The sequence below is a fragment of the Hippopotamus amphibius genome, chromosome 11, assembly GCF_030028045.1.
Source record: "Hippopotamus amphibius kiboko isolate mHipAmp2 chromosome 11, mHipAmp2.hap2, whole genome shotgun sequence".
In the NCBI taxonomy this organism is placed as follows: domain Eukaryota; kingdom Metazoa; phylum Chordata; class Mammalia; order Artiodactyla; family Hippopotamidae; genus Hippopotamus; species Hippopotamus amphibius.
This window is the reverse complement of record NC_080196.1, coordinates 110,000,052-110,019,331: the sequence shown is the minus strand read 5'-3', so window position 1 is coordinate 110,019,331 and position 19,280 is coordinate 110,000,052. Positions and strand designations below refer to the sequence as shown.

Genomic DNA, 19,280 nt, shown 5'->3' with positions numbered 1-19,280 from the left:
GAGGGCCATCTTCTTTACTCTCTTTACCAATTCAAAGATTAATCTCCTCCAGAAACATCCTCACAGACACACCCAGAGTAATGTTTGGCCAAATGTCCGGGCACCCCATGGCCCAATCAAGTTGACACATACCCTTAACCATCACACCATCCTCTGCGTTTCCAGAGGAGAACAGATGTCTACTGAACAAATTGCACCACTAGCAGGAGCAAGTGGGCTGGGGTGAAGAGGGGCGGGGTTCTCTTGTAAAGATGGCAGCCTGCATATTCTGTAATTGATTTTGCATTGCAACTTGGGTGGTTTCCAACACCTTCATCTCTTGGTTTAATTGCTCTACATGGAGGTACATTGTTACGAGATGAAACTCTAGAAACAGGAGCTTATAAAATTTAATCCTCACACATTTATTGTTGATTTTTCCTGAAACATGAAACGTAAAAATCATTTATCCATCTCTCATTGTCTCTGTATAAATGAAATGACATCAATGGATTGTCCATGTGTCAAAAGGCCTTTCTGAATTTGTTAGGGTAGCTTATAAATTTGAATGTTCTCACTTATGTAGCTTTAATGTGAAACATATTCTTCACATCCTTCTAGGACATAAACAGAACCCTTTGAACTTTTCTGGTGCCAGAATAGTGCCATCTGTATGTTTGTGTCTTTACTGCGTGCATCTCACATCAACACAATAAATTTTGAAATAGAGACTGCGAATAGTCTCATTAAGTAGAATGAACTGAGAGAAACTAACTCCTGGTATAATATATACATTTAATATCCTGAAATTATAACCTTTTTTTATATCAAGTATAATTCAAAATTAATGTTATGTATTTAAAGAAAAAGTAGGGGGGGCAAGGTAGGTGTATAGGATTAAGAGATACAATCTACTATGTATAAAATAAATTAGCAACAAGGATATATTGTACAGCATAGGGAAATATAGCCATTATTTTGCAATAACTTTAAATGGGATATAGTCTATTAAAATATTGAATTTTGTTGTACAACAGAAATTAATATAGTATTATAAATCAGCTATACATTTTTACTTTTAGCATAGTTTATTTAAAAATTTCTCTACATTTAACACTGCTTTTTATGCTTAATATTTTATTGTTATTTGTTTCACTATGAGGAAAGTTTCATGATAGTTGACAATAAGAAATTTCAGTGTTTGAGGAAAGAAATTTAAACATGCAAATTAAGAAGTGAGATTACAATTATATCAAACTTTTTAATATTTAATACTTCAAGTTATTTTTTTAAATTCAGATTTATATATTTTAGTGTTGGCAGTCTTAACATTAATTAAAGGATTTATTGCTAGAACAAAACTTAGGAATGTTATGAAAATATCTCATTTTGAAATAAACCCTATATTGATGTCAAATATTTTTGTAATCATAGCGTTACTTAATTGTGAATGTTAATTCTCAAAATGTCAGCAACTATACAGTTCTTTAGAAGCTCATCATTTTCTGTAAAGCAAGCAATTTCAAATATATAAATAAACTAAGGTTTGTTAGAAGTGCATATACATCATTGGAAGGAAATATGTCACAATCTTCCCGTGTCACGATTGACGTGGCAGACCTCTTATATCCCTGTTGCATTGAACATGGTTACCACATGATTGCTGTGGCCTTACATCCAATGGCCCAAGAACAATTCTCAGCATAGATTGGAAAGAAAGTCGAGAGACAAAAATAGAGAGAGAAGATGAGAAGGAAGGAGGGAGCAAAGGGAGCCATGGTTCAGATTCACATGGCTTTACAAGTCAATGGAAGATGAAATGAGAAAGGACAACTCTATGGAATTTACGTAAAAAAAATTCCATTCAAATCAGTGGAAAAATAGAACTCGTAGAGGTGTATGTATGTGTTTTAGGGCTAGACTATATATACATACATAACTACCCTTCCATTTTTATATTTTTAGCTTATTTTAATTTTTCTGTGCTGTTAATAATGGAAAATTATACACATAATAAAATTACAATGACTATCATGGGAGTTTCAAGAGAATGTATTATTTGTCATTTTATTTGACTAATAGATACATGAGAAACTCTTTTTTATAAAGTTATAGTTAGCATAATATTTTATGGTATAAAATTTTCCCAAAGAAGTATTGCAATATAGATAATAACATTGTAATATATATTTTTCAAGTCAATCAGATCTCAATAAGCAATGGATCCTCTAGGATAAAAAAAATGCTTCCTGGGTTTATTTATTTATTTATTTTAATGCCTCCTGTTTAGTTTTAAAATCTGAGAATACTAGGCTGCATGAAGTCTTCTTTTCTAAAGAATAGTATTAAAATGTTGAAGGGAATATTTTGTTCTAAAAGTGAAACCATATATTCTTATTTTGAGAAAGAACTACACAAGAAGCTTCTATACTTTTTCCACTCTATGTCAACCAAAGACGAATATTATTTAAAACAAAAAAAAAAAAAATCAGCAGGTCTGTGTACAAGATAACCACAGTTGCTATCTTAAGGCTCAGCTGGATGAGGGTGTACTAGCTCATCCACACAGCTCTTAAACCTGCCGGATGGTTCATAGTATGAGAACTGACTTTCATTAAGTCTGTTTATGGGGTTTTAATTTCAGTTATCGTGATTTTCATTTCTAAATCGATTTGGTTGTTTTTCAGACAAGTTGGGTTCTTTTTGACAATGTGTCCCTGCAGGTATTTTCAGTCTTGTTTATGATTTCTTTGCACATGATAAACAGAGTTTTTTTTATAGCCTATGAATTGTAGTTTCATTCCTGGGGTCTTTGAAGGTGTATTTCTGCTATCTTTGCACTGACTCTCACAAAGTCTTACATTGTGTTGTTAACTTTTTACTACAAACAACTCATTTCTCCTGGAAGATTATTTGTGAAAATTGTCTGGTGCCTATACGTAAACTGTATTCCTACAGAAAGCTTCAGCCTGGGCCCTCTACCCATTCACAGCCCTTGTAAATTAAATGTACAGTTTAAAGTGTTTGGAAAATTCAGGCAGTTTTTATTTGGGCTGCTGGAATGACAAGTTTTGGGGAAAACTTCCTGTGTGTACTCATGCACATCCTTCATTCTGGAAGATGCTTGTGCTCAGCTGGGGGCCATGGTTTATCTAGTCCAATTTCTCATTTCCTTTGATGGGAACTTCAAACCCGCTTTTACAGGGTGGAGAGCAAGGTGGGTTATGAATTAACGTGATAGATTTTCTTGTGAATCAGATATGAATATATTTTCATGGTTTTATCTACACACTTCTTTAATTTCTTATTGTTGAAGATTGGTAAGTTCTCCCGCTATATCCCTGCCTCTTATTCTCCCAGGGACATGCTCCAGTTTTTATATCCTGATAATAGTTAAACAAGAATGCATTGACTAGCTGTATGTTATTCATTTGCCACTAACTTTAGCAAGACATCCCTTCATTTTCATCATTTTTCTCAAACTTTTATTGAACCTCTTTTTATATATCTTCCTAAAGAAATCTTCCCATGCTTTTGTTTTTCTTTTTTGTACTTTCTTTGAATTTTTCCCTAGTTCCTTCGATTTGTCCCTGTGGGGTGGTAACCAAGTGGCCAGCAGTGACTTAGCTATAGACAGGTACTCCATAGGAGGACGTCTTGATACGTCTTGATTGGTGGCATCCCTTGTGCCTCCTGGTACTGCAGAAGGGGAATTCTAGGGCTCTGTGGGAGAAGCTGGGCGTCTCAGCACCATAAACCTCCATTTAATTCACACCCCATGGGGCAGGAGCCCCTGCTGCTGGCCATGCGTTAAGTGCATTCCTAGACCTAGTTCTGCCCCCTCTCACTTTATTCTCCTCACCTGCTGGCCCACCTCTATATGCAAGTTCTCCTGGACCATACGGTTTATAACCATAATGGGAATTCATTACAGCAGGAGCAGTTTTCTTCAGATTAGTTCGTTACGGGCGGTTTGTCCTGAAGAGTACTACACACTATACACTGCTAATTTCAGGTCTTACATTAGGCCTTTGGTCCATTTTGAGTTAATTTTTGTACATGTTGTTAGGTTAAGGGTCAGACTGTATTACTTTGTATGTGGATATACAGTTTTCCCAGCACCATTTGTTGAAAAGACTGTCCTTTTACCATTGAATGTCTTGGCACCCTTGTCAAAAATCATTTGACTATGTATGGGAGGACTGACTTCTGCTATTTATGTCAACTCAGCTAAAAACTTATATGCAAAGCACTGGAGAAAGGAGGGTCCAAGTCGAAGAGACTTGTTAGGATTCTGATGCCCTAAGGTGATGAAGGCTGGGACTAAGATCTTAGTGGACTGGAAAAGGAGGCTGGTAGTAAGAGATTTTACAAAAATAATTGAAGGCTCTTGGTATCTTGCTGATGAAAGAACAGTGTGAAGGAGTCAAGTTAATTTTGGTTTTGAAGTTTTCAGCTCAGGGAATCATGAGAAGGCTAATGACTGATAAAAATGAAACGTCTAAGGGAATAAAATTAATGGGATCCCATCAATCTTACTCTCTGACTAAACAGGAGAGACCTAATTTCTCCTTCCAACCTAAAATTTATGATATTGATTTATATTGCTATAGACCATTACTTGGGGGAAACCATGGATTATTTTCATACCTCTTAATGAAATCACTTTAGGTGCTCTTATATTTGAAAGATAGAAAAATGAGCAAAGGGAATGCAGATTTAGCAAGTGTCTCAGTAAAGAGTTGGGTCTTAAACTGTAGTCTTAGCGCAAATGAACTATTTCACAGTTTTTATAATGCAACACTATTTTCACAATTACACAAATATTTTTAAAATACCAGTGGAAAGAAATGTCAGTATAGCATTATTAGAAATTCTAAGACATATTTCAATGAACACTTCAAATTGTGTTTGATGTAGGCTGAAAATCAGCTTGATTCTTACAATCTTTAGAAATGATAGATTTGGAGGCCAAATGGACCCTGACAGTCCATCTCTGCCTGGAGGTCTAGCACCTATAATTCTCCCCAAGACGGAGGTTACACATTTGAGAAATTACTCTTTCTCAGAGGTGGAGGGGTTTAGGGAGCTCTAGTCTGACTCTCATAACATGTGATTCAAAACTAGGTACCCAGCTTTGATCACTTGTACTCCCAAGTGAAATACTCATTAAAACCACTGGTTTCAGACACTCATTCAAACCTGGAGAATCACTGTGATATTGGGGACATGAGTACCAGGGGGATGAAAAGAGATGTGAGAAACAGCGATGGAAAGATTATGAATTTTTTGTGATTGTTTAATTCCCCTAGACTTAAAATGGACCAAGGTTACTTGCGACTAGGAGAATACAAAAAAGTGATGATTTTTTTCAGTTTTCAGATAGTTGCGTACAGCTAGGAGATGACCTGTGAAATTGCCAATTGTGATATTAGACACAACGCTTTCTTACATGGCTTCTTACATATTTAGATTAGCTCAATTGTACTGTTATCTAAAATTTGAATATAATTTTTGAGCTATGTTAATGTAAGAGGGCTTTTTGTACCTAGTCTGTGTTGTTATTAAGGGGAAAATAGATATCTGGAAACTTACTAGGTATTCAGCATTATTTGGATATTTATAAACGTTCAGTAAGAACTATGTTATGACTTTTCTGCAGGGATTCTCAAGCTGATCTCAGGTATTTGAGAAAGTGAGATGAACTTCCCAAAGTTAAATGCTTTCTAATAGAAATAATTGCAGTGTGAAGGATATACAGTGAGGCTACAGCAGTGGTATTTGATTTGTAAATAACAGTTTTAGAACCGCAATAATATTTTAGGTATATAAAAATAATATTTCGGGTATTTTTCATCCATCTTTCACCCAGGAGCTAAAATTCTGAATTGTATGGATGAAATAACTTATATTTATATCACTTTATACTTTAGGGAATCTGTATCCTATCTATTATGTAGTTGATATTTGAGAGTCCTCTGCCCAGTTGATATTTTTATCCTAATCTTTTAGAAAGAAGCCTTACTGTTGTTATGTAATACAAGTTCAACATCATTCAAGCTTTCTGGTGAATTCTTCTCGATAAAATTAATACTTAACCTACCTTTTGATTATGTATTTTGGTTTTTTTAAGTCCACTTTAATAGAATACATTATAGTTTTTCATTTTTTTATTATTCAGCATCTAATCTCGATCTTTCCACATCACCACACATTGCTCATGGCTTTTATATAAAAGTGTATGGCTGGCAAGAGGCACATGAAAAGCTGCTCAACATCACTAATTATTAGAGAAATGCAAATCAAAACTACAATGAGGTATCACCTCACACCGGTTAGAATGGGAATCATCAGAAAGTCTGCAAACAGTAAATGCTGGAGAGGATGTGGAGAAAAGGGAATGCTCTTGCACTGTTGGTGGGAATGTAAATTGATACAGCCACAATGGAGAACAGTATGGAGGTTCCTTGAAAAACTAAAAATAGAGTTACCATATGACCCAGCAATCCCACTACTGGGCATATACCCAGAGAACACCATCATTCAAAAAGACATATGCACTCCAATGTTCATTGCAGCACTGTTTACAATAGCCAGGACATGGAAGCAACCTAAATGTCCAACAACAGATGAATGGCTAAAAAAGATGTGGTACATATATACAATGGAATATTACTCAGCTGTAAAAAGCAATGAAACTGGGACATTTTTAGAGACATGGATGGACCTAGAGACTGTCATACAGAGTGAAGTGAGTCAGAAAGAGAAAAACAAATACCGTATATTAAGACATATATGCGGACTATAGAAAAATGGTACAAATCAACCGGTTTGCAAGGCGGAAATAGAGACACAGATGTAGAGAACAAACATATGGACACCAAGTGGGGAAAGTGGAGAGGGTTGGGGAGGGAATGAATTGGGAGATTGGGATACCAAATTGTGCACTCTAAATATATGCAGTTTATTGTATGTTAATTGTATCTCAATAAAGGTTCCAAAAAAAAAAAAAATGTGTATGGCTGGGTTTTGGGATTTGAAGAGCAGAAGGATAGCTAGAATTCAAAGATTCCGACCTCAGTGAAAGGAAATGGGAGTTGTGACTTAATAGTAAAAACACACATTTAAAGATAGAACCAGGTAACTTCAGGGCCTTGTCCCGACTGGCAAAGATTCACCCTATTCAAATCATCCCATGGGCTTCTCCAGCATTTATCAGGAGGAGCCTCCTGTGGGCTCCCACACTGATCAGTTGCCAGTGCCAGCGCTTGGCTTTTTACATTTGCTCTTTTTTTCTAGTCCCATCATGGCTCTACTTGCCCATGTGCACTGCTAGTGCCTGGCATGAAAATTCTAGTGTCCTTGCCAAAGGTGCCAACAGAGGACATTCGCAAAGTTTCCAGTTAGAGGATGTTCCAGTCCTGTTTAGAAGGGGCTAAGGCTCATCACATGGACTGGAAGTACAAAAAATCTTGCCTTGAATTTAAATTTGCTTGGCTTGTACCACTTTATTGTGTCCATGGTATATTTACTTAGCCGTAGCTTATAAAGCTTCTTCAGGATATTTGCATTTATATTTTTAAATAAATTTGAGAAAACATAATATTTTAATTAAGCACTATTTTTTTTTTCATTTTCAGTGACAACGTATGTAGTAAACAGTGACATAGTGGGATGGAAGATGCTGATGTGAGGATAATGCGCGCGCGCGCGCGCGCACACACACACACACACACACACACACACACACACACGTGGTGCCAGCCGGCTTTCAGTTCCTCGCATGTCAGAGCCAGGAGGATGCTATCCTCTGCAGCCGTGTGCCACACGTGCTGCCTCAGGATCCAAAGCAATTAGTTCTTCCCAGACTCTCAAATTGCTCTCATGAAGCAATTTCCTGCTCTCACTCTTCTAGGCATAAAACCTCAGACCCAGTCTCGTACTACCTGCCGAAATATTTACCCCAAACTCTTCTATGGTCAACATTCCATCCTTCGTCCTGATTACTAAACAATACTTGCTGTGCATGTCAAAAAACATGAATGGGTATTGAGAAGGGAGTGAATGGGAAGCAATGAATAGGGACAGGAGGTCACTGGAGGCATTTTAGTTACTATCAGTGTTGGCACCACAGTTGTGCCAGCAAGAAATGTCCTATACATTAGTTCTAGTGGAAAAGATGGTTCAGAAGATGGACTCATTTGTGGTTTCAGTGATTCAGGATATACTTACAAAGCCAAACTCAGCCTCTTTGCCCCGACACTGAATTAATTCTCAGAGACAGAGTTTTGGGTGAAGGAGAAAAGAATAGCTTCATTGCTTTGCCAGGCAAAGGGGGCCACAGCAGGCCCTCAAAACTGTGTGTCCCGACCTGGAAGGGGTGGAGAGGAGTTTTGTAGTCATGGTTCACAGAGGGCGTGGTCAGCTCCTGGACACTCTTCTGATTGGCTGGTGGGGAGGTACGTGGGAGTCAGCATCGTCTACCTTGTGGTTCCAACTGGTCTGGGGTCTACCTGCTTCTGGGCAGCATCCCTTAACTTCTCCCACCTGGAGTGGGTTTCAGTATCTGCAAAAGAGCTCAACAGTAGTTATGTATATCCCTTGAGGGGGAACCAGGACCTGCCCCAAGGCTGCACCATTGTTTCTTTTGACTGCTCCTCCTGGTCTCTGCATCCCCTCCCTTCCCTGATGAGCACCTGTTTGGACTGGCTCCTTGGAACTCAGGGAAGGTCCTGGAGGCTGAATGAAGCCCGTTTCCTGTAATCAAGAAAAGGGGGGACACAGAAAGGCTTTTGTGCCCAGGAGATCCTGCTCCGTATCACTTACAAGATGAGTGAAGAAGGGCATCCTGAGAGAGTTTGGTGGCAGGGGAGTGGTTTGCAAATAACCAATCAAGAACTTCCCTGGTTTTCCTTGGACGGAAAATGTAATATGTTCTACGATAGCTAATTCAGATATACAAACACCAAGCACCAGTTCTGGGCAATCTAGTTTTTAAAAAGCGTCTTTATTATCCTTTTGGTTTTCTGATGATGTCTTCTTCCCTCCTTCCCTCAAGGTTTTTCTCTGTTCTGTGTCGTAAGTACATGTTTTCTGCATAGAATAATACTATTGCCTTGTATATCAAAAACAACCATTTTAAAAGCCTCTTTAATGTGAACACAAGCAAAATCCAGTATCTGTGCATTCATTTTATAAGAAAGAATATATTTTCTCAATATATTTAGCATTATGAATGCAAGCATCATGAGGAAACATAATATATTACAGCTAAATAAATAAAATAAGGAAGCAATATATCTATACAAGCCATGCAAATATCAATAATATTTTACAGGGCTTGCAAACTTCCTTCCTAAGATTCTTACAAGTTTTGATTTCTAAAATTTATATGTGGGTAAATTTTATGTGGTACTAAAATAAAGAAGTCATGATATATAAACTCTGTGCTGACATTAAGACCTTTAGAGAGGCAAACTCAATGTGAAGCTATAATTATCATAGATAACAGTAAACTTTTAAAAGAGGTTTAAAATATTGTGCTTTGAATTTTATACTAGAATGACGTTTCTTCTAGAGAAGAGTGAAATAAATTGGGTTATTAAAATACTATGATGATGCAAGCTATCTTGGTACCGTGCTGCCGAGGGTTTTTCTTTTTTTCTTTTGCAATTGATTTTTCAAATAGCATCTTAAATTCAGTTAACTGATTTCCAAAACCACAAACAGTGCTTTTCAATCTTGATTAGGGAGCAAGGTGTGGACACTGATGGGTTAAAGGCAGGTGAAATAGGACAGGAAAGTGTCCATTGAAGTGGGCAGTTAGTTTCTATGCAAGGGTTGATTTAATAAAGATATACATACGACATGGCAGGCTTTCAAAAGTAAGTGGAGGCAAAAAGTGGAGACATTATGGAGCTTATGACATAATTCAGGATGTATGAGATGGGGGAAATTTGATGAAAATATTGATTACCTTTCTCTAAGACTAGCCCGTCAAATGGTTGAGCTGTGCATTGCAAACATATTACAGTATCGAAGTTGACTTCTTTAATCAGAGGGTTTTGCAGGTGTAGTTACATGGCCAAGTCAGACAATTCCATTTTCCCAGAACTGTTCTTTTAGGAACACTGCTGTTCTCTGTGGTATAATGGCACACTTGCGCTGTAAAAGCCTAAACCAACATCTTAATTTTAGCTAAGAAAAACATGTTTCAGAACTATTTAGTGATTTGTTCCAAGTTTTAGGTTTAGGTTTTGAATCAGAGCAAATTTATTTTTCTAAAGTTGTTGAACCCTCATTTTGTTCATTTGTAAGATGAAGATGCCTCTGATTTTGATTTAGGCATAATCGAATCAAATAAACAATAATTTACTGAGAGTCCAACTACAATGTGGCTAGCATTGTGGAAATTTCCTTGGAATATAAAATAAACGAATTGCACAGTCCCGAGTTAATAAATTGTAACTTAGATTTTTGTTGGGAGAAGGCATTTACCCATAATTCAAAGATGGGGTTAGTTAAGGCAGAAGTTCTGAAATACTTTGGTCTCAAAAGCCCTATCTTCTCTTAAACAAATACTAGAGACCTCAAAGTACTTCAGCTTATTTAGCTATATCATTCAATATTTATCATATTAGACATTTAAAATGATAAAATTTTAAAAAGCTATTTATTAATTCATAGAAAAATTACACTGAAAACCAATTATGCATTAACATAAAGCATATTTCAAAAACATTAATTGATATTAACATATCAATTAATAAATATTAAAATAATAATTAGGGGAATTACATTGTTTCACATTTTTGTAAATCTAATGTCTGGCTTATTAAGAGACAGCTAGGTTCTCACATCGTGCCTCTACATTACATTTTTGCAGAATGTTCTTTTTTTTGTTTTCTGTTTTCTTTCTTTTGTTCTTATTTGTTTTTTTCAAGAACTTTTATTGAGATACAATTGACATACAATAAACTGCATATATTTAAAGCGTACAATTTGATATTTTTTTCTCATTAGTAATGTATGTATGGTAAACTCAATCTCCCAATTCATCCCATCCTGACCCCCCCACCCCCCCTTTCCCCACTTGGTGTCCATATGTTTGTTCTCTACATTTGTGTCTCTATTTCTGCCTTGCAAACTGGTTGATTTGTACCATTTTTCTATATTCCGCATATATGCGTTACTATACGATATTTGTTTTTCTCTTTCTGACTCACTTCACTCTGTATGACAGTCTCTAGGTCCACGTGGTGTGTTCTTATCATTGAAGTATATGAAGAAAATTCAGTCTCACAGAGAAATGTAGATGGAAAAGGGAAAAGTATTTTCATAGCATTTTCAGATGAATACTAGCACAAACCTCAAAAAGTAATAGTTTCTTAAAGGTTAGTTGCAATGGAGAATGTGAAACTATATCAATGAAGTTTTCATATTCTATTACATTAACATCTATTAATGTAGTTTGCTCTTCAAATGGATCTTTAATCCATGGGTAATTATTTAACACCGAATACCACTAGATGACAGTTACGGGATCACTGTTACACAGTTACTCTGTTACACTGTTACTGTTCTTCCAAATAAGAACACATTTCATTTTTCAATATTAAAAAGCACACATTCACATCAACAACAATCACATTGAAAAATTATTTAAGTATTGAGGAGCTGTCAATTACACAGTGATGGATGCATTTTTGTTTGCTTGAAGCTTGAATTTTATTTTTGGCAGCAAATATTTTCCATTTGTTTTCCTTAAAGTCCATAGATTGGCTGTGTTCATCCTGCAGAAAAGATATGTATTCAAAATGTTATATTTTGAAAAATTAGTAATTTTGAGTGGCCCATCAAGGAGATTTTAAAGTAAAATAGTTTTTTTTTAACCCCCAAGAATGCATAGGGATGAATTAGTTATACAGAGAATACTAATAGTTAAGGTTTGGTGCCATTGTCTTGAGTCAGGGTAAAGCTTCAGCAGTTTTACTAACCATTGCCTTTGCACCATCCATGCAACTGTCAGCACAGATGTCTCAATATCAGTCATAAGATTTAAAAGTTTTCCAACAATTTGAATATTTCAATACTGCTTGCATTGGCTGCCAAGCAGTCACATAAAAGAAGATCTATGGATGATTGATCCGGGCTGACACTGAATGAATTCAGGAAAAATAAGCAAGCTCAGCTGTGTCTGTACATCTGTCTGTTAGACAAAAGTAAGGTTCTGTAGAAAGATATTAGCTCTTTATTGTCTAAAGCTAAAACTTTATATCAGACAGTTACTATATGGTTGGAAAGCAGCAGTGTCCTGGGTTCGTCTTTTTTTTTTACTACTTTTCAACCAGTAGACATTCAGCAATGGCAGCTGACTGGAAGCATTGCTTTATCAGTTTCTCAGGTTTTGTGTGTGCTTCTCCAGCCAACAAAATACAATAACCTACTTTGTAAGATGTTTCAGTGACCACCATTTTTATTTTTTCTTTTTTTTTTTTTCTTTTTTTTTTGGCACACGGGCTTAGTTGCTCCGTGGCATGTGGGATCTTCCTGGAGCTGGGATCGAACCCGTGACCTCCGCATTGTCAGGCGGATTCTTAACCACTGCTCCACCTAGGAAGTCCCAACCATTTTTAGTTTGAAAAGAGTAACAAATGACTTTTAGCTTTTGCTTGGTTTTGTTTTGTAATATTACTTTTTGTTTATTCAAAATTTTCCCAAATAAAAAGTTATATGCAATAACTTTATATAATTATATAACATTATCTCATGCACTTATACAATTATATTAACGTATTTCACCATAAAATAAATAAAAAATTATTGTCTTTTAATATTTAAAGACGCATTGTAGATTTTTATTAGGAAAATTAGAAGACTTGCTTTCTCAACCCAACTGCACTGTTTAACAGCAAATGATGTTGAAAAAGAAATTGGAATAACAGAGTTCTCTGGTTCACGGAAAAGAAGGATCTTCTCTAAAGAAAGTGAACTAAACTCTAAATAAGAAACAAAAGTATAATGAAATCTGTTTTTCTCCAGGCTTCATAAATGTTAAAATTTAGCTGACTGTGTGTTATGCAACAGGAAATTTTAATTTTTTTATTTTTTAAGCTCTTTATTGCCAGTTTTTGCTGTACAACAAAGTGAATCAACTGTACTTATACATATATCCCCATATCCCCTCCCTCCCACGACTCCCTCCCACCCACCCTATCCCAGCCCTCTAAGTCATCACCCATCATCTAGTTGATCTCCCCGTGTTATGCAGCAGCTTCCCACTAGCTATCTATCTTACATTTGGTAGTGTATATATGTCAGTGCTACTCTTTCACTTCATCCAAGCTTCCCCTTTGCCCCCCCACCCCATGTCCTCAAGTCTGTTCTCTACCTCTGCATCTATATTCTTGCCCTGCCACTGGGTTCATCAGCACCATTTTTTTAGATTCCGTATATATGAGTTGGCATACAGTATTTGTTTTTCTCTTTCTGGCTTACTTCACTCTGTATGACAGACTCTAGGCCCATCCACCTCACTACAAATAACTCAATTTCATTCCTTTTTATGGCTGAGTAATATTCCATTGTATATATGTGCCACATCTTCTTTATCCATTCATCTGTTGATGGGTATTAAGTTGCTTCCATATCCTGGCTATTGCAAATAGTGCTGCAGTGAACATTGTGGTACATGTTTCTTTTTGGATTATGATTTTCTCAGGGTATGTGCCCAGTAGTGGGATTGCTGGGTCATATGGTAGTTCTATTTTTAGTTTTTTAAGGAACCTCCAAACTGTTTTCCATAGTGGCTGTACCAATTTACATTCCCACCAGCAATACAGGAGGGCTCCCTTTTCTGCACACCCTCTCCAACATTTATTGTTTCTAGATTTTTTGATGATGGCCATTCTGACCAGTGTCAGGTGATACCTCATTGTGGCTTTGACTTGCATTTCTCTAATGCTTACTGATGTTGAGCATCTTTTCATGTGTTTGTTAACCATCTGCATGTCTTCTTTGGAGAAATGTCTAATTAGGTCTTCTGCCCATTTTTGGATTGGGTTATTTGTCTTTTTGGTATTAAGCTGCATGAGCTGCTTGTATATTTTGGAGATTAATCTTTTGTCCATTGCTTCCTTGGCAAGTATTTTCTCCCATTCTGTTGTCTTCTTGTCTTGTTTATGGTTTCTCTTGCTGTGCAAAAGCTTTTAAGTTTCATTAGGTCCTATTTGTTTATTTTTTATTTTATTTCCATTATTCTAGGAGGTGGGTCAAAAAGGATCTTGCTTTGATGTATGTCATAGAGTGTTCTGCCTATGTTTTCCTCTAGGAGTTTTATAGTGTCTGGCCTTACATGTAGGTCTTTAATCCATTTGGAGTTTATTTTTGTGTGTGGTGTTAGGAAGTGTTCCAATTTCATTCTTTTACATGTAGCTGTCCAATTTTCCCAGCACCACTTATTGAAGAGGCTGTCTTTTTTTCCACTGTATATTCTTGCCTCTATTCTGTTCCATTGATCTATATTTCTGTTTTTGTGCCAGTACCATACTGTCTTATCACTGTAGCCTTGTAGTATACTTTGAAGTCAGGGAGCCTGATTCCACCAGCTCTGTCTTTCCTTCTCAAGATTGCTTTGGCTATTCGGGGTCTTTTATGTTTCCATACAAATCATAAAATTTCTTGTTACAGTTCTGTGAAAAATGCCATTGGTAATTTGATAGGGATTGCATTGAATCTGTAAATTGCTTTGGGTAGTACAGTCATTTTCACAATGTTGATTCTTCCAATCCAAGAACATGGTATGTCTCTCCATCTGTTTGCATCGTCTTTGATTTCTTTCATCAGTGTCTTGTAGTTTTCTGCACACAGGTCTTTTGCCTCCTTGGGCAGGTTTATTCCTAGGTATTTTATTCTTTTTGTTGCAATGGTAAATGGGAGTGTTTCCTTAATTTCTCTTTCTGCTTTTTTGTTATTAGTGTATAGAAATGCAAGAGATTTCTGTGCATTAATTTTGTATCCTGCTACTTTACTAAATTCATTGATTAGTGCTAGCAGTTTTCTGGTAGAGTCTTTAGGGTTTTCTATGTAGAATATCATGTCATCTGCAAAGAGTGACAATTTTACTTCTTCTTTTCCAATTTGGATTCCTTTTATTTCTTTTTCTTCTCCGATTGCTGTCGCTAAAACTCCCAAAACTATGTTGAAGAATAATGGTGAGAATCATTACTTGTCTTGTTCCTGTTCTTAGAGGGAATGCTTTCAGTTTTTCACCATTTAGAATGATATTGGCTGTTGGTTTGTCATATATGGCTTTCATTATGTTGAGGTAATTTCCTTCTCTTCCCATTTCCTGGAGAGTTTTTTATCATAAATGGATGTTAAATTTTATCAAAAAGGACATTTTTAAATGGTATTATTGCTTTAGTTCAGTTGTGGCTTAATTTTGAGGTCAATCATTAAAGAAAAAGAACTGAATTTTTCAACCATAAATGTGATGAATTCTTTAAAATCCAAAAGTTAGCCGTTACAGTTTTCAAACTAGAAATGCAAAAGCCACCAAAGCATTTTACAAGGTAAGTTGTCACATTGGCTGGAGAAGCACACACAATGCTGAGATAGTTTTAGCCTTTAAAGAGCGTATTATGTCTACATTTAAAATATTCAGTACTTCCTGGACAATTATGTGTCTTAAAATGATGCTGCAATCAAACAGTCACAATAAAACTGCTAGAAAATATTTTTCTTCCTAAATCATAATAGGGAAAACTATTAACATCAATAAAGCTGAAGGGAAGCTAGCTTTTGTCATCTTTTCATTTCTTCTGTAAAACTTTTTCATTTTGTTTGGAGTAGATTTCTCCTTTTCATAAATCAGAGACCTCTTTAGAATACCAGTTTCATTCTTTTCTCAAACTTTAGATATAGACAGTGTAATGGTGATGGAGAAAGTGAGTTTTAGTCTCCTCCATCTCTGACAAATGTCTGTCCTTCACAGTAGGAAAAATATAAGTATATTTATTTTATTTCAGGGAACTACTGTTAAATTTCATAATACTTTATGTGTGTGTGTGTGTATTTATAAAATAGGACAGAAAAATCTACTAATTCTAGTTTTGCTTCCATGTAGGCTCAAGACAAAATTCAAGACTTCAAAATTAGAATGTATTGGACAAAGATGGTTATAGGGATTATAATATGAAAAATTAAAGATAACATGTAAATGCCCAGTTAAATCATTTAGAATAAACTGGGTTAATCTCTAAAAATGTATATCATCTCTACCCTAAACTCACTGCCTGAGACTATTCTTGAAAACATAAGCAAATACTTTGTTAACCATATTGTGATGATGTCATCATATGTCATGCAGGATGTGGAACTCTGCCACACATTCCTGAGAAATGAGAACAGCGAAAGACAGCATTTTAGTAGGATTATAAACAGTTTAGCCTTTGGGTCGCATGAGAGGGTTTCATGGACTCCAGGGGCCCCTGACCATAACTTGAACCTTAAACAACACTGGGTTAGAGGAATAATCATTGTAATAACAACAACAAAAAAATCTAAAACCTCAGTAATTTGACATTATTGATGTTGACTTCTTGTTCATGTAGCCTAATCAGGAAAACGCTGTGCTCCACACACTCACTTAGCAATTGGAGCCGATGGGGCTTTATGTCACCCCTGTCTGCCTCCTGAGGTTGACCATGGGAGGGAGAGAGTGGGAGTGGATAATTTTTTCAAGAAGCTTTTATGAGCCCAGCCTTCAAGTAAACTTCAGCACCTTGTCCACATTTCACTGGACATAGTACCCACAGTTGCAAGGGAGGCTGGAAACATAGTCAGCTGTGTGCCCAGGAAGAAAAAGATGCAGGTTTGGTAAACAGAAGGTCAGTCTTGAATATAGCACCTAATTTGCTGGATTTCCTGTGAGATCCTCTGGATTGGAAGAGTGTAGGTATAAAGCATTGCAAATATGTCAACAATATAAGAAAATCAAGTCAGCGTAATGTTAACTATTTTTTATATACAAAGAAATATGTGAAATTCAGTAACATTTATTGCGCGCCTGCTATGTCAAAGCAGTGTCCTTGGTCCTGGATAAATGGGGGAAGAATAGACAATAAAGGCCCTAGTAGAGTGTACTTCCTTATAGTCTAGTAGGAGTAGGTGGTCAATAAAAAGCTAACAGATAGCAAAATAATAGTGAATTGTGATAAAAGAAACCACGAAGAGAGAAAAGAAAGTGGGAGTCAAAGCTACTTTAGAGAAAGTCATCCGGGGGGCCTTTCCTTGAAGAGATTTGAGCCAAGAACTGAAGAATGAGAAACATTGACAGGTGCAGACTCCTGGGGAGAGATACTGCAGACAGAGAAGAGAGCAAGTTCAAAGTGCTGAAGATGAGAACAGCCTAGAATGCTGTAGAAATAGAAAGGATGTGTTTTGAGACGAGAGAGCAGAGATTAGCAGCCTGGGGTGTATTGGCCCAGGTGGTCTGGGGCAAGAACACACAGGATGGACCTTCTAGTCCATTACAGAGAGTTGTGGCTTTAACTTAAGGGCTGTGGAAAGTCAGGTGTGTATCATGATTTGGTTTGTATTTCTAAAAGTTTATTTAAGTTGCTTAGTGGAGAATAGATTTGGGGAGCTCCAGAGTAGTAGATGACTATTAAGTCCAAGGTCATTGTACTTCTGCATAATAATTTACGTCATTGCCCTGGACACTCTGAAGCAATGAATCCATTTCAGCTTTCTTAAATTCAGTGTAGGCTGTTTTTAAAAATTATTTTGTTGTTTGTTTTTGCTGCTCATAGGGGCCATATGTTACTGTGATTGTGATATTACTGGTGCCTAATTCAAATGGAATTGCAGAAATTATTTTTTTCCTAAAGATTTTTCTTTTAAACAATCAGTGCTCTCACCATTAATACAATGACAAAAATACATTTTCAGTTCTCAGAACTGGAATTTCTCTCAACGTTGTCTGGCATGAGTTATAAAAATGACAAACGTTAGCCTTCAAACTAGAAAATAGAATACTAACTACATTCTTGCAAGAAGCACAGGAACAGCCATGCAAGGCTGAAACAGTCTCATCATAAAGGAGACACTGAGTAGCAATAATGACCGTTATTAAGCATTATGCAAAATAGTAAAAAGGATGTAATGAAAATTAAAGCCTGCAGGTAACTGAGGTGGGCAAGCTTGCTGGCTGTGCCCCGCCAGTACCGATGAACTTGTTTAGTGGTGACAGCCAATCTGCCTAATTCTACACAAAACAGTTCTCTCCTTACACACAGTAGGTATTACATATACATTTCTTGAAGGGATAACCAAATACCCATTGATTTAGATGAAAGGAAAAAAAATCTCTGCTAGGAGGAACCCTGATCCAATTGAACTATGTCGTCCTCATTTCTGGTTCTTTCATGGAAACTGCATACAGGTATTTCTTTCTGTCTTTCTTTTCCAAAAAGGCAGAAGAACTGTTTTCAAAACAGTTATACAAAAGAATTTGTATCTTGAGTCAACATTTATTACTGCTGGTATTCTAACAGTGTCCTGCCCTAGAGTGAGTCTAAATAGGTGATGTATCTAAACTGTAGGGGGGCCAATGTAGGCCTTTTGGCTTCGGCAGATCAGTGCACATTCCTGTTTAAAAAAAAAACACAAAAATTTAAATATTTCCTTTACTTAAAAAACCCTGTAGTGAAGATAAATACCCTACTAGGATCAGCCTGCAGTTGTGGGTTTAGTGCATTTACACACACAGTTGCAGTAAGAGGCACACTTAGATACACGTGGGCGTACACATGGTCTTAATCTCCAGAACTCATTCCATCCAGAAAGAGGGCTCCCCTTCCACATTTCAGCCCTAGACCAATATTGAGCTGTGTCTTACAAAACATTTCTAACTTCGTAAGATTTTTGATTTATCACTAATATCATAGTAGCAAAAAGAAATTAAATTTCACAATCATCTTTTAAATTGAATACCATGTGTCTCCAAGATAAATCATAGCCTTAGGTGCCTTTGCCCATAAATAAGAGAAAATCAATGCAAAGTAACCGAGACTATAGGAACGTGTATTGTTTCAAAAAGCAAGAAGCCCAGCGAAGTGCAGCTCCAGGTGAGGTGAATACAGGGCCCCAGCCACACCCTTAAGGACTCTCGGTTCCCCGTGGTTCCACTCTGTTCATTGGAAGAGTCAGCATTTTCTTACCTTAGAAGCTGTCACCATCACAAGTTGCCCACCACACACGATCCCAAAGGCGCCAGCACAAACATGACCACAACATGA

At 36.5% G+C, this 19,280-nt stretch overlaps 1 protein-coding gene across 1 annotated transcript in view; it reads left to right on the top strand.

The window, feature by feature from the left end:
- The window catches only part of NETO1 (neuropilin and tolloid like 1), a 98,094-nt gene that overhangs the window by 39,248 nt on the left and 39,566 nt on the right, over window positions 1-19,280 (top strand). The gene's annotated exons all lie outside the window — the stretch shown is intronic.